The sequence below is a fragment of the Lissotriton vulgaris genome, chromosome 10 (genome assembly GCF_964263255.1).
Source record: "Lissotriton vulgaris chromosome 10, aLisVul1.2, whole genome shotgun sequence".
Lineage (NCBI taxonomy): Eukaryota > Metazoa > Chordata > Amphibia > Caudata > Salamandridae > Lissotriton > Lissotriton vulgaris.
The window spans coordinates 382,196,924-382,210,365 of record NC_141698.1 but is presented as its reverse complement, the minus strand read 5'-3'; positions in this window follow the sequence as shown (position 1 = coordinate 382,210,365).

Genomic DNA, 13,442 nt, shown 5'->3' with positions numbered 1-13,442 from the left:
GAGCTCATACCAAGCCGGGGCCAGACCAGGAGATACGAGGGGAGGGGGGGTCGGTGGCATGTGCAAGACATCCCCCCCCCATTGTCGCAGCCATTATTGAAAAAAGAAGAGGATGGGACAAGGGATCCCGTCGGCCTCGGCTCCTCTCCTGGCCCACCTTACGCGACGACCTCCCCGGCCGACGGCTGCCAGCAGGACTCGCCCTACACGTGCCGAAGGCCTCGTCTTCCAGATGGGCGTAGCCGCGAACCTGTTGCACTTCGGGAGTTTCCGGAATGGGGGTAGGTATCTGCTGATTTGTATCTATTTCATGTTACCGTTATTGGGCGTGGCGGGTGGTGGGACAGACATGCTTGGAGCAGTGGGGGGGTGGCGGAGCCTAGCTACCTTGTGGCTGCCGTAATGTCAAGCTTGGCTTCTCTCACCACTTTCATGTTTCTTATTTCTATCGAAGTCAAAAACTCATCAGTGGCCTACTGATTTTGTTCGATTTCTTTCCCTTCCTTTTCAAGTGTGTTTCATGCTAAAGTTTCTGTTTAACAGGATACAGTGATTACTTCGTATTTTACATATGTCTTCTTTATTAGGGGTACCCTCCGGTTGAGCCAGATGATGTACCTCTAATAAATGGTCCGGGTGGAACTAGTTTATCAATTAGTGGGGAGTAGATGGGCATGACAGATTACAACGGGGGACAAAGGTCCGCATTACCCACCCTTCACTACTTGCAAAGACTAGACAGAATATTTCTATTCCACGTTATTTGCAAACAGAGAATACCTCAAAAGAACTATTCCTTGAACAATAAATGTCCAGCCAATCAATCAATCAGTGGGGAGAAAAACAGACATGACAGATTACAACGGGGGACAAAAGTCCGCATTACCTATCCTTCACTATCTGCAAAGGGAGACAGAATATTCCTATTCTTCTCTGTTTGTAGACAGGGAATATCTCAAAGAGCAATAATCAATAAAAAATTAGTAGGATTATAACACTTTAATAACTTATAAATATATACATCGCAACAAAAACAGTAAACACCTTAAAACATTTTTTATTAAAACAGAAGCAACAATGACAACTAACAGTAGTGATATCCTGGGCGGGTGATGGAACTAGGATTGTTAATGGAAAAACATCTACAGAGAAAGCTATTGGTGAATTATACTTCTCCGGAAATTTAAAACTCACAAATGTTTCATTTGTGTAATCGTTTCATAAACATGTACATTAAAAAACTAAATATGCTCCACTGTTTTAGAAAATCTTTACAACTTGCTAGATCACCCTTTAAAGTTACAACTACGAAAACCTACTTACTTAAGCTGTTGAATTCGGCTTCAAATGTAAAGCATAAGTTCAAGCTAGCATATCATATGTCTAAAAGGTTTAACATAATTGATATGCAAATTTAAATACTACCCTTTCTTAATGGTGACACCTTATCTCTCCAATATCCCACAATTTCCATGAGCAAAGCAAAAGAAATTCTGAGGCCCTGAAGAAATAAGGCTTACTGTGGGGTTCAACTCAATCTGATGTTTGGGAGATTCCATGTTTTAGGGTGATATTCTGTGACAGGGTGCAGGCACCAGAAGAATTTTAGCCTAGTTCATCACATTGGAGAATGAGGGTCTGGGAAAATATCTAATCTGGTGAAGAACCATTCCTTCTTTAAACCCTATGGTGACCAACTATAGTTTATTCTCTATTTCGTTCCCTTGCCATAACAAAATAAAAGTCTTGGGTTATTTATGGAAGGGAATACTTTTTGTTTCTTCCAATTTTTAAAAGAAAAGAGGAGGGGGGGGGGCAGCGTTCAAAGCACATCAGCGTGCATAAATACGAAAATGTTTTTACCTACCACGTACTTGACATTTTACAGCTTTTCATATTTGCTATTAAAAAAACATTGAAATTCACTGAAAAAACCATAGGTTATAGACTATATATAGTTAGGGATTAGCATTTACAAAACCTTAATTTACTCGCACAAAACCATAGAAATTCGCATATATAGTTAGTTGCAATAACTATATATCGCGCACCCGCAATCCACTGCTGATGATGTCACATATTACATCATTCATGACATGGTCAGTGACATCACTGATGACATCACTGATGACATCTCAAATGACAACACTGATGACATCACTGATGTCATCTCAAATGACATCACTGATGACATCTCAAATGTCATCACTGATGACATCTCAAATGACATCACTGATGACATCACGGATGACATAACAAATGACATCACTGATGACATCTCATTTGATATCAATGGTCACATCACTGATGATATCATTCATGTGACAATACAATGCATCTCCTCACACTTTAATATAACCTCTGGTACATCAAGTGTAAAATACAGAATATAATTTTTTAAACCATTGACACACCAATACTAGTTACTACATACGCACTCACTGATTTCTATGTCTACACACACATTCACTCATTCACCCATACAATCATTCATACATACAATCACTCATCTTTATAACACTATCATATGCACTCATACACCTATACAGACACTCACACTCTGCCACTCATCCATAGAGTTACTCACACACCTAGTCAGTCCTGTAAAGAATCAATCACACTTCCATTTTCTAATCAATACAGTTAAACATAGAGTACCTTACATTTTCAAACATATACTAACACATACTTACTCTCTTATACAATCAATGATACAAGAACACATTGATCTGCACAGAGTCACACATCTCCCAGCCAGCAACACACACACTCAGTCTCCCATACAAATACTTGGACAATCAATCAATAACCCATATAGTTACTCATATAGCTACTGATCAACACATGCAGCAGTTTACAGAACAACAGACATAATGATGCACAAATTAAGACAGTTTAGTCACTAACCCATGCACTCAGTGAGACACATTTAATCATTCACTCACTCATGCACCTACTAAATCCTTCATCCAGACACTTATACATCCACTCATTCTTCAATATGTAAGACATATTTTAACTTTACAGAAACAGACAGTCACTGGATGTTGTCATCAGTGATGTCATCAGTGAATTCACTGACCATGTCATGAATGATGTAATATGTGACATCATCAGCAGTGGATTGCGGGTGCGCGATATATAGTTATTGCAACTAACTATATATGCGAATTTCTATGGTTTTGTGCGAGTAAATTAAGGTTTTGTAAATGCTAATCCCTAACTATATATAGTCTATAACCTATGGTTTTTTCAGTGAATATATATATATATATATATATATTCAGTTTCACAACGCGCAGCCTGAACTGCGCCAATGCACTCTTCTCCATAATATAAAGATCACACCAATCACCAATGCACAGTCCACGGAAAGTTTTATTCCTTCATTGCAGCATGTGAAAAACGGGCAATGGAGCAAAAACCCCAACGCGTTTCGGCGAAACACTCGCCTTGGTCACAGGTATTTTTACAATGATACTAGACAGTAAATAAAGTTTTTTTCTCAACAGACAAGTCTCGTGTGAACACAAATGTGAGAATATAGAAAGGACTCTAGGCCCGTTACGGAGCGGCCATCATGTAGTGGTGTATTCCTGGTATTACAGTGAATAAATGGCTAAACCAGTGCATGTGCATTAAACGTGATTTACAGGCAAAACAATCTAAATCATTAGTGACTGGTCATAAGAATATTTTCTTAAACATAATCTCAGTAACCAAAATTCTGACACAAATTTACTGAACATGTTCCAAAACTCCTTGACATGTGGGGGAAACATTCCTAAATATTGTCCATACCCATATCTGTACAAGTTTGTTCTGACAGTATAAGTGACCTTGTGGCACCCACAATTCATGATCAATTTCAATGGTTTTGTATGAGTGAAATGTCCAGCTAACTATAACACCCCTAAAACTTATAGTTTTTTGAGTGAATTTCAAAGGTTTTTTAAAAGCTAATTCCTAACTATAAAAGGCCTGAAACCTATGTTTTTTTCAGTGAATTTGCAAGGTTTTTTTAATGCTAATTCCTAACTATATAAGGCCTGAAACCTATGGTTTTTTCTAATAATTTTCCAAGGGTTTCCAAATGCTAATTCCTAACTATATCAGGTGTGAAACCTATGTTTTTTTTCAATAATTTTCCAAGGTTTTCTAAATGCTAATTCTATTAGCGGATAACATTTAAATATGTTAATATCCTTGTGGGACCACCTGAGCAGCCCTAGGGGGTGAGGGTGTTTCTACCCTGCCCCCTTTTTGTTTTTACACCTCTCTGCAACACAGCCCCCTGGTGCGTTTGCAGAGGGGAAACTAATTCCCCTTGCATACTGGAGGCCAACAAGCCTACCTGGAACCTCCAGTATGTGCCAGTGGGCTACATTGCAGAGAGGTGAAATGAGGCCACACCCTTTTTTATACCTCTCTGCAACGCAGCCCCCGGACGTGTTTGCAGAGGGGGAACTAATTCCCCTTGCATACTGGGGGTCCCTGGGGGCCAACTAGCCCATCTGGAACCTGCAGTATGCACCAAGGAGCTGTGTTGCTTTACCACGGGGGCAGCGGTCCCCGGGGAAGTGTGGGGGGATTGTGGACACCCCACACTACTTTATCACTATGCCCCCACGATTTGGTCCCCCCAGAGGGTAATTTTTTAAAAAACAGACCAGGTTTAAAAAAAAAAAAATTGGTCCTTTTTTGTCCTTGTGGGACCACCTGGGCAGGCCTAGGGTGTCAGGGTGTATCTACCCTGCCCCCTTTTTGTGTTCTTCGCGTTTGTTTTTTTGCTTTCTTTTGCCTTTGTCTATCGAACACAAGAAGGATGCCAACACTTCCTGGTGTGTGGAGAGGTATGGCTCACTGGTTACAGCGGCAGAGTCTGATGCAGAGATCTGACCCGTGACCAGGGTTCAATTCCCGTTGTGCAGGGTCTTGGGCTCAATGTCCGCGGACCCGATAATTCTCGCCACAGTGCCTACTCCAATCATGGGTCCCACTCTGCAATTCTGGGCAATAGCTTGCTTACCCCCTTTGACGCTGATGACGAGCTCAGCTCGTCATGAAGTACACCTCTCGTACGCTCATGACGAGCAGAGCTCGTCATGAACCGCTGGATTTTTAAAAGTTCAGCGCACAGCGGGAAAATCCGCCGCACGGATGAGGTTAATCTCCACATTGGCCCTAATCGCTAAGGATGCCTGGCTTCACCTTGGGGTGCCCAGGAGTAGACGCCTCACAGGAACAGGCCAGGATGGGTTCCTCAGCGGTACAGCACGGGGACACACTGGCTAGTGTAACCAGGCGCTTTATAAGCTCAGTTACTTAGAAGTGTTGACAGCCAATGAGCATGCAGCTTTCTCGGGAAGGCATGCTGATTGGCTGCCACTGTCTGTCAACACTAGCACAAAATGGATGCCAACACCTCCTGTTTAGAAGTGTTGACAGCCAATGAGCATGCAGCTTTCTCGGGAAGGCATGCTGATTGGCTGCCACGGTCTGTCAACACTCCAAACCAGGAAGCGTACGTACACGCACGGTACGCGTACCTTGCGATTTAAAAAAATATATATATTTCTTTTGGGCCTGGGGGGTCCTTGTGGGACCCCCTGAGCAGGCTTAGGGGATCAGGGTGCTTCTACCCCGCTCCCTTTGCGTGTTTTGCACCTTTAGGCACAAGGTGGCTGACAAAAATATTTTGTGGTTTGGAGTGTTGACAGACATTGGCAGCCAATCAGCATGCAGCTCGTGCTCGGAATGGTACAGAGTACAGTAAGATTACAGTAAGCTTACACTAAGCTGCTATATATATATATTTTTTCTCTTTTGATTTTCTCAGGAACAACTGGAGGGATTTACACCATTTAAACAAAAGGCACTTCTGCGTACCAGTCCCTACAATTTTGCCAAGTTTGGTGTAATTCCGTTCAGCGGTTCGGGCTGCAGCCGTGTCTAAACGTCCTATGGAAATTAACATGGGGAAAACACGTTTTGGGACCCCCCTTTTTTCTCAGCCCCCGCTTGACAAATCCCCCCAAACTTTCAGGGAAGGAGCAGAACTGAGCTGTCCAAAATTTTGGAAAATTGCACGCAAATTCCTCAATCGACGACAAAGTTATTCCAAAGAGAATGTTGCGGATTTCCTATGGAAGCTAGGTCCTAACTATATATACTTACTGGCGACCGCCAGTAGGTAATATAAATATATATATATATATATATATATATATATATATATATATATATATATATATATATATATATATATATATATATATATATATACATATATATCCATGCTCCAAACTTCCTCGTTGTAAAGAAAGGAAAGCACTCTCAGGGGCGAGTTGACCACTTTATTTCAACCTCACAGTGGCCAAACGCATTTCGGCAGTCGCCTTTGTCGATGGTAAATTGGCACGCCCGATGCAGCCATTTTTATATACCTCATTTCATTTACAATGAGTGCAGAGACAAGAAAAGAGGACTTTGTTATATACAGATGCCATCTTTAAGCATAATATTATGCTATTAGTGCATCATTATTGCTCTGTTTGTCTGTAAGTACATACACTCATAAATCAATTGTGGAGGGGGGATCACTTGTCCTGCATAACCTGGGTATACAGGTAAATTGTATGTCCCATGGTAGAAAAACCCTCCAGCACGTGTAAAATTGTATGTAATAGCGGTATATCTTGATTCTCCGCTCATTTATTCACGTGACTGCATAATCATTGGGTTAGTTGGTATGCAAACCTCCACCAGGAGGTGTTTGCCCTAGGTTAAAAGCAGTAGTGACCAGTGATAAATGGTGAGTGTGAGGTTTAAAATAACTCGGACAGCCAGATAATTCAATTTATTTTCCTGGATTTGAGTTAGGAGTGAAAATATCGTAGATATGCGTGAGGAGAATGATTAGGATTCTTACGCAATCAATTTTCATATTCTAAAAGGTCGACATGTTTCAGCCCTCTGTTGCCTAGGTAGGTCGGTTGGGCTTTCTTCAGGACCAAGTGGGATGTGTGTATTAAAGTGACGTGTTAGTCCTTTACTTCATGGAGGTCAATTTTGTACCTGCAAAAACAAATAGTGCAGATATCCAGGGGGAAGGGTTAGGGGACATTACGAGTAAATCACTTAAAACTCTGACTGCAACTTAAAAAATGGCAATACTTTATAGATCACTCGCCCTGCGGTCAGCCATCACAGACTTGTAAGTACATACAACCCATGAATGTATATACTCCAGCCCAATTCCTGGTTCTCATACGCTGCGAAAAATCCCGCATTAGCATAGACGAACATTTACATCATATATGGCGCAATACCATGCTTAATAAACCCCATGATGGGCATTGCCTCTTAACAACATACCTTTTCATTTCCATCAAGTCTTGCATAGGCATAGACTATTTTCTCTGTAATTCATACATTCATCCAACACTCAGAGTTATAACTATCACAATTCATAAATTTTCTTCTTGCGCTGAAACAGATCAAAATTCACATAACTTCATTATCATTTGCCTAAATGCACTGCTAGTTCCTCATTTGTATTTAATCCTCCAGGATTTCTGGAAGGCGATTACCTCAAGTGCAGCGCCTCGAACAGAACTGGTTGTATGACTCAGGAACAGGTGGTTAAGGTGGCGATTGATAATGGCTTCAAAAATAAATGGTAGGAGACTTACATTACCGGAGAGAAAGACTTCCCCCAGTCCCTCTACACCCAACCAGCCAGCGAGCAAGAAGGAAATACTTAATTAGCTACAAATGAATTCTGGACCTCCGATGTGGAAGCAGCGTACTTGCAGGATAATTTCAGGTGGAAATATAATTGTGAAGCACACCCCTGAACGCAATTTCCAAAGATGAGAACGAGTGAAGGAAATAACACTCCGTTCCTCAAAGAATGACAGTTTATTTATTTTTGAGACTTATTGAGCGCACGAATACCCATGGGTGTCTTGGTGCTTTGGATCATGCTAGCAGGGAAAAGAATGGCTATTGATTAAAGAGCCATGTTTTTATATGCTTCCTGAATGTAAGCAAAGATGTAATTGTCTTCATTTGGGGTGGAAGGCTATTCCAAAGTTTGATCGTGGAAACTGAGAAAGACCTGTCACCCCATGTAGATGAGCGTAAGGTTCTTGCAGGGGTATAGGGACATAGTGATTGTTTTAAGAATGCTGGTCCAGAGGCATGCATTGCTTTAACGGCGAAACATATTGCTTTAAATTTTGCTCTATTTCGTACAGGCAGCCTGTGTAGCTGTCAAATGACATTAGAGATAGGTTTAAATTTAGGAGTCCCTGTGAGTAGTCGTGCTGCCACATTTTGCACCAGCTGCAACTTGTTTAATACTCTTTCTTGAGCATTAATAAAAAGCCAGTTACAATATTCAATACAAGACATGACTAGTGAACTGACAAGCATCTTTGCAGCAGCAGAAGGAAGGTAGGGAAGTAGTTTCTTTATCATTCTAATGATATGGAAAGAAGATGAGACGACTGCATTTGCATGGTGCAGAAATGACAGTTTAGTGTCAAAAATCACCCCAAGGTGTCGCACCTTAGCAACAGGAGATGATGGTGATCCCAACTCAGACGGCCAACAAATGGGGGACTGGGCTGGGAGAAGATTACCAAAAATCATCACCTTCGTTTTATCAGAGTTTAATTTAAGGCAGTTTTCTGTCATCCATGCACTAATTGCGTGCATTCCCTTTTGGAAATTGTGGGCCATTTTCTCCCCATTGTTGTTAACAGCCAACACTAGTTGGGTGTCATCTGCGTATGATGTTAAGCCCAGGTGATGAGATGTAATGGCCCTCGCCAAGTCAGACACATAGATGTTAATAAGCGTCGGGCTCAGCGAGGATCCCTGGGGAACACCACATGGCAGGGCGAATGGCGGAGAGTTAAAGTTGCCTAGGGTAACAGACTGTACACGGTCAGCAAGAAAAGAGGAGAGAAGGGCTTTTGCCCCGTGGGAGATCCAGACTACCATGACGCGGTTGATCAGAGTGGCATGATTGACTGTGTCAAAGGCCGCCGAGAGATCCAACAGTATCAAGACTGCGGCCCCCATCCATCTAATATCTTCCTAATTTTATCCGCAGCCTTAAGAAGTGCAGTTTTGGTTCCATGTCCCCTTCTGAATTCGTATTGAGATTCATCCAGGCAGGTATTTTGGTCAATGAAGTCTGATAGTTGGGAGTTCATAACTTTTTCCACGATCTTAGCTGGGAATGGGAGACAGGCTATAGGTCTGTAGCTGGTTACGTTGGTCAGATCCAGGGTAATCTTTTTAATAAGGGGCCTGATGACAGCTTTCTTCCAAATTGACAGAGATATGCCTGTTTTAAACATTGCATTAAAAGTCCCTGCTAAGTTGTTGCCTATAATGTCAGGGAATAGTTTGAGAGTTGAAGGAGGACAAGGGTCTTGCGGGGATCCAGAATTGATGGTGGTAAAAGATGTGATATAAATTCTGGAGAGACCTGGGTAAATTCTTGAAAAGAAGGAGAATCTTCAGTGTCTGAAGATGTTGTTGCAGTTTCAGGCACACATTTAGAATCTTCGGATGAAACAAGTGAAGGAGAGTTGCTAGAAGTGTACGTTTTAAAAAGCGAATAGATGTCACTAACCTTCCCTTGGAAATAGGTTGCTAATGAATTGCAAAGATTTTGAGTGGCAGCTATGGAGGTAGATGGGCCTTGTCCTGATAAACGAGTATCAACCTGATAAAGATGTTTCACTGAGTCTTGTGCAGTTTATATTTGATTACAATCAAATTGACTTTTTCTGTAATCTGAAGTTGTTTATATTTAGAGAGAGCCTGTTTATAACATAATTTTTGGTGCCGGATTGTAATCTAAGCACCATTTGCTCTCTTGACGTCTGCAAATTTGTTTTTCAAGCCTGAGGGTTTCATTGAACCAAGGAGCAGACTTTGTGGCCCTATTGATGGACCTTTTTTTGTAGGGACCGTCGTGTTAACTGCGTCCAAAATCCAATTTGTGTAGAAGGTGGCTTCAATCTCGGGATCAGAGGGAGCAACTGTTGAAGTGCGCCATGCGTTAACGAGCATGCACGAACACCTGGCTCCCGCTACTGCCCTAAACCACTAGAACACTACCCCTAAGAGCTGGACTCCTCCAGCGGTTGCCATATTGGAGGAGCACAAAACTTTACATGCCATAAATAGGGAATCGGCAAACCCGATTCCATGGGTAGAGTGGAAACTTCTAGCGCCTACAGCCTAACTGCGTGCTGAAAGAGGGTCTAGATCGGCCAGCCTTTATGGGTATATATCATCAGTTGGGCTAAACATGCTGGGTTGCCCCAATAAAGGAGGTCAGATTATCAGAAAAGTTCCTAAATCAAAACGTGGATGGCCTAATTGAGACTAATGCTGATCCAAAGCCGATCGATGTCAATGCCTTTCTGGGCATGGATTCATGACTTTGCCCACTTGGAGCTTTCCTGCCTTTATCAATGAGCTGATTTGGATGCCTGTTGATTTGGATGCCTGCTGTCGGCGACCTCCACCTTTGATCCAGTATAACGCCTACAATCCCGCTGACTGCTTGATGACATCGGTTTCTCCATAAACGTTTTCCATCAGCTGCACCTGGTCCCTGAATTAGACAATTGCTCCAATGCAGTCTGTTTTAACTGTTTACTTTGGCCCAATGTAGCATGACTGGATGTGCTTTTTGGTGGTATTTTAAATTCAAATTTTAAAAAATTCATAACTCAGGTTCTATGTATTGGATTTTTCTCAGTTTGGTGTCATTGTATTTACTCAAATATTCTCTTATTTGGATATTTCTTCTGTTGTGCTTTCAATTTATTGCAGTTTGAGTACTGCATAAATATTTTACCCATTTCTTTTTAGTTATGGCTGACTGATTTATGTCAAGCTACCAGCGGGATAAGCACAAGTTTATTTAGTGACTTTAATGATTCAACGTGACAAGGATTGTGATTATTAATTGAGGTGGGTTGTCAGCCCCCTCAACTAACACTCCAAACAACTGACAGGCTTGTTTTTTTTTTTATCACTAGGATAACAGCCACATCAGTTGACACTTTTTTGATTGTGCAAAAGCAGCAAAACTTGTCCAGTTGATTATAACACAGTGTATTGTTTTGGGTTTCTTCTGCAGATCACAGAATGAATAATCATGTTTGTTTGTATTTTCTTTATTAAACACTGAAAGGGCATTTCATAATTGGTAAGCTGATTAGTTCCACAATTTACTCTATATTTGTGTGCAGATGATGTTTTATGTAAAAACAATTGTCAAGTATGGCGTTGTAGTGTATAGGATTTTAAGAAAGATATGCAGAGCTTTGATGTCCTTCCTGTTATAATTTTTTATAATGATAGCAGGGAGCCATGCTTATCTGCAGAATGTTTTTGTTATACACCACTTGGCTCTCTTACAAATAAGTTTTAGCATCTCTAGGAAAGCTCCTTTTACTCATTTGTTGGATGAAGTGTGCTATGAAACACTTTATGAATCCCCTGCGCCTGTCGCCAATTAACACACATGTGAAAGCAAGCTTCTTCAGCTACCATATGTGGCTCTACTATGCGCAGACCAGCCTAATAAATTAGAAGCTTTTCTTTGGTTGAATTATATATTTATATCAAAATTGTATATTTGAGAGGAAAATATATGTATTTTCAGAACTCATGAGCTGATGTTTAGGGAAACTAATATTAACTTGGTGCCAGGGGCATTGCAGCTATGTCTGTTATGTCTTACCCACGTAGAGGCATACCACATCGAGAAAGCTTTTCTACATTGCTTGTGGGAACCGCGCCTAATGTAATTAGGCAATAACTGGTAGTAATTTTGCATATGGTGGTCACCAATGTAATCTTGTCTGGTGTGGTGAGTATTCACATTCTAATAATATTATTAGTGTGGTACGATTTTCATAGTACATACGTAGCTCCTACTACAGAAACATTTGGAGAATGTGTTGTAGCTAGATGGCTCTTAATATAGTTTACCTAAAAGACGTATACTGTCCAGGTATTCCTGTACTAGTGGACAGGGGCTTGCTCTAACATTCCAAAGGTGCTCTTCTAGGGAGTAGTGTGGTCAAGCAGCCTTAGGCTTATCATGAAGGCGTGTTAGACAGTTGCTGCTCACACAAAGCCAATAAGTGACACACACGACTCAATAAGGGGATCCAAATCAATAACAAAAAAATTGCACTTACCTTTATATAACTTTAGGCACCAAGATCAGATAAGTACTTTTTAAGATAGCATGCTTGAAGAAAACATGTTTTTGTTACTTTAAATTGCAATTGAATCACTTTGCGTCAATGTTAACGTAGGAAGCACACATATGCTGCACACAGTCACTTAACAATGACTTACTGGACCCATCCCCGGATCTCAAGGTCAGCGTGGCGAAAGGTCCCAGGAAACACCAACAGGCCTTCATGGGAGAGACTAGGGCGGCTGAGTGAAGAGGTTTATTTTTCAGCGTCGGGTGATTTTGAGACTTTAAATCAGAATTAAAGCTATTTGTGGTAATGTTAACCTCTAGAGGAACAACATGTATTGCATTTGGGCACTCAACAGCGACTTAAGGGACCAATCTTTTGGAATTAAGTTGAGTATGGTGCAGGAACCAAGGAAGCACCAATAATTCCCTTCGGGCAGCACTGGGGAAGCCGGGTGCAGAGGTACCTTACAGCGTCGGGTGCCCCATTCAGGTTTATGGAGTTCGGTCAGTCAATAAAAGAGGCTGCCGCATCGGACTAGGGGACCAGTCGGGCTGAACCAACAAGGGGACTCAACTCTTCTGATGCTCAGGGACATGGGGAGGCCTTTGGTCCTCTTCTCCAGAAGCCCGGGGTGACAGATGCCTAGGAGTCTTTAAGCGTTGGATTTTTGTCCCTGGACGTAATCGTGTTAGAGGGGGCCTGCAAACAGAGGTTGCAGGTGTTGTCAAGAAGACCACAGTTGGAAAGTCCAAGGTGGGCTTTGTTTCTGGAGGGCTGAGGAATCATGCTGGGACCATTGGCCCTCCTAAGCTTGGGCTCAGAAACACGGGTGCAGTGGGGTTTAGAAGTGTCAGCTTTTTGTGGATCCTGAGCACTGAATGTCTTCTTTGGGGTGCCTGCCAGATGCATGCAAGCACCTCCGCTGCTCCACTGGAGTACTTAAATCTTTATGAAAGGCAGGCAGTCCTTCCAGGCTTTAGAGGCACAACACCTGCAGCACAAGAGGTCTTTGGCACACTTTCCGATGTGGAACCACAGGCAGGCCAATAGAGCTGGTGCCAAGTCAGTTGCACTTCCTTGGTCTCCTGCTTTAGCGGCTCTTCAGTGCCCTTCTTCTTCAAAAGTCGTCAGGATCTTGGGACTACATTTGCATCATTGACCTACTTCAGCGCGGGCTGGGTG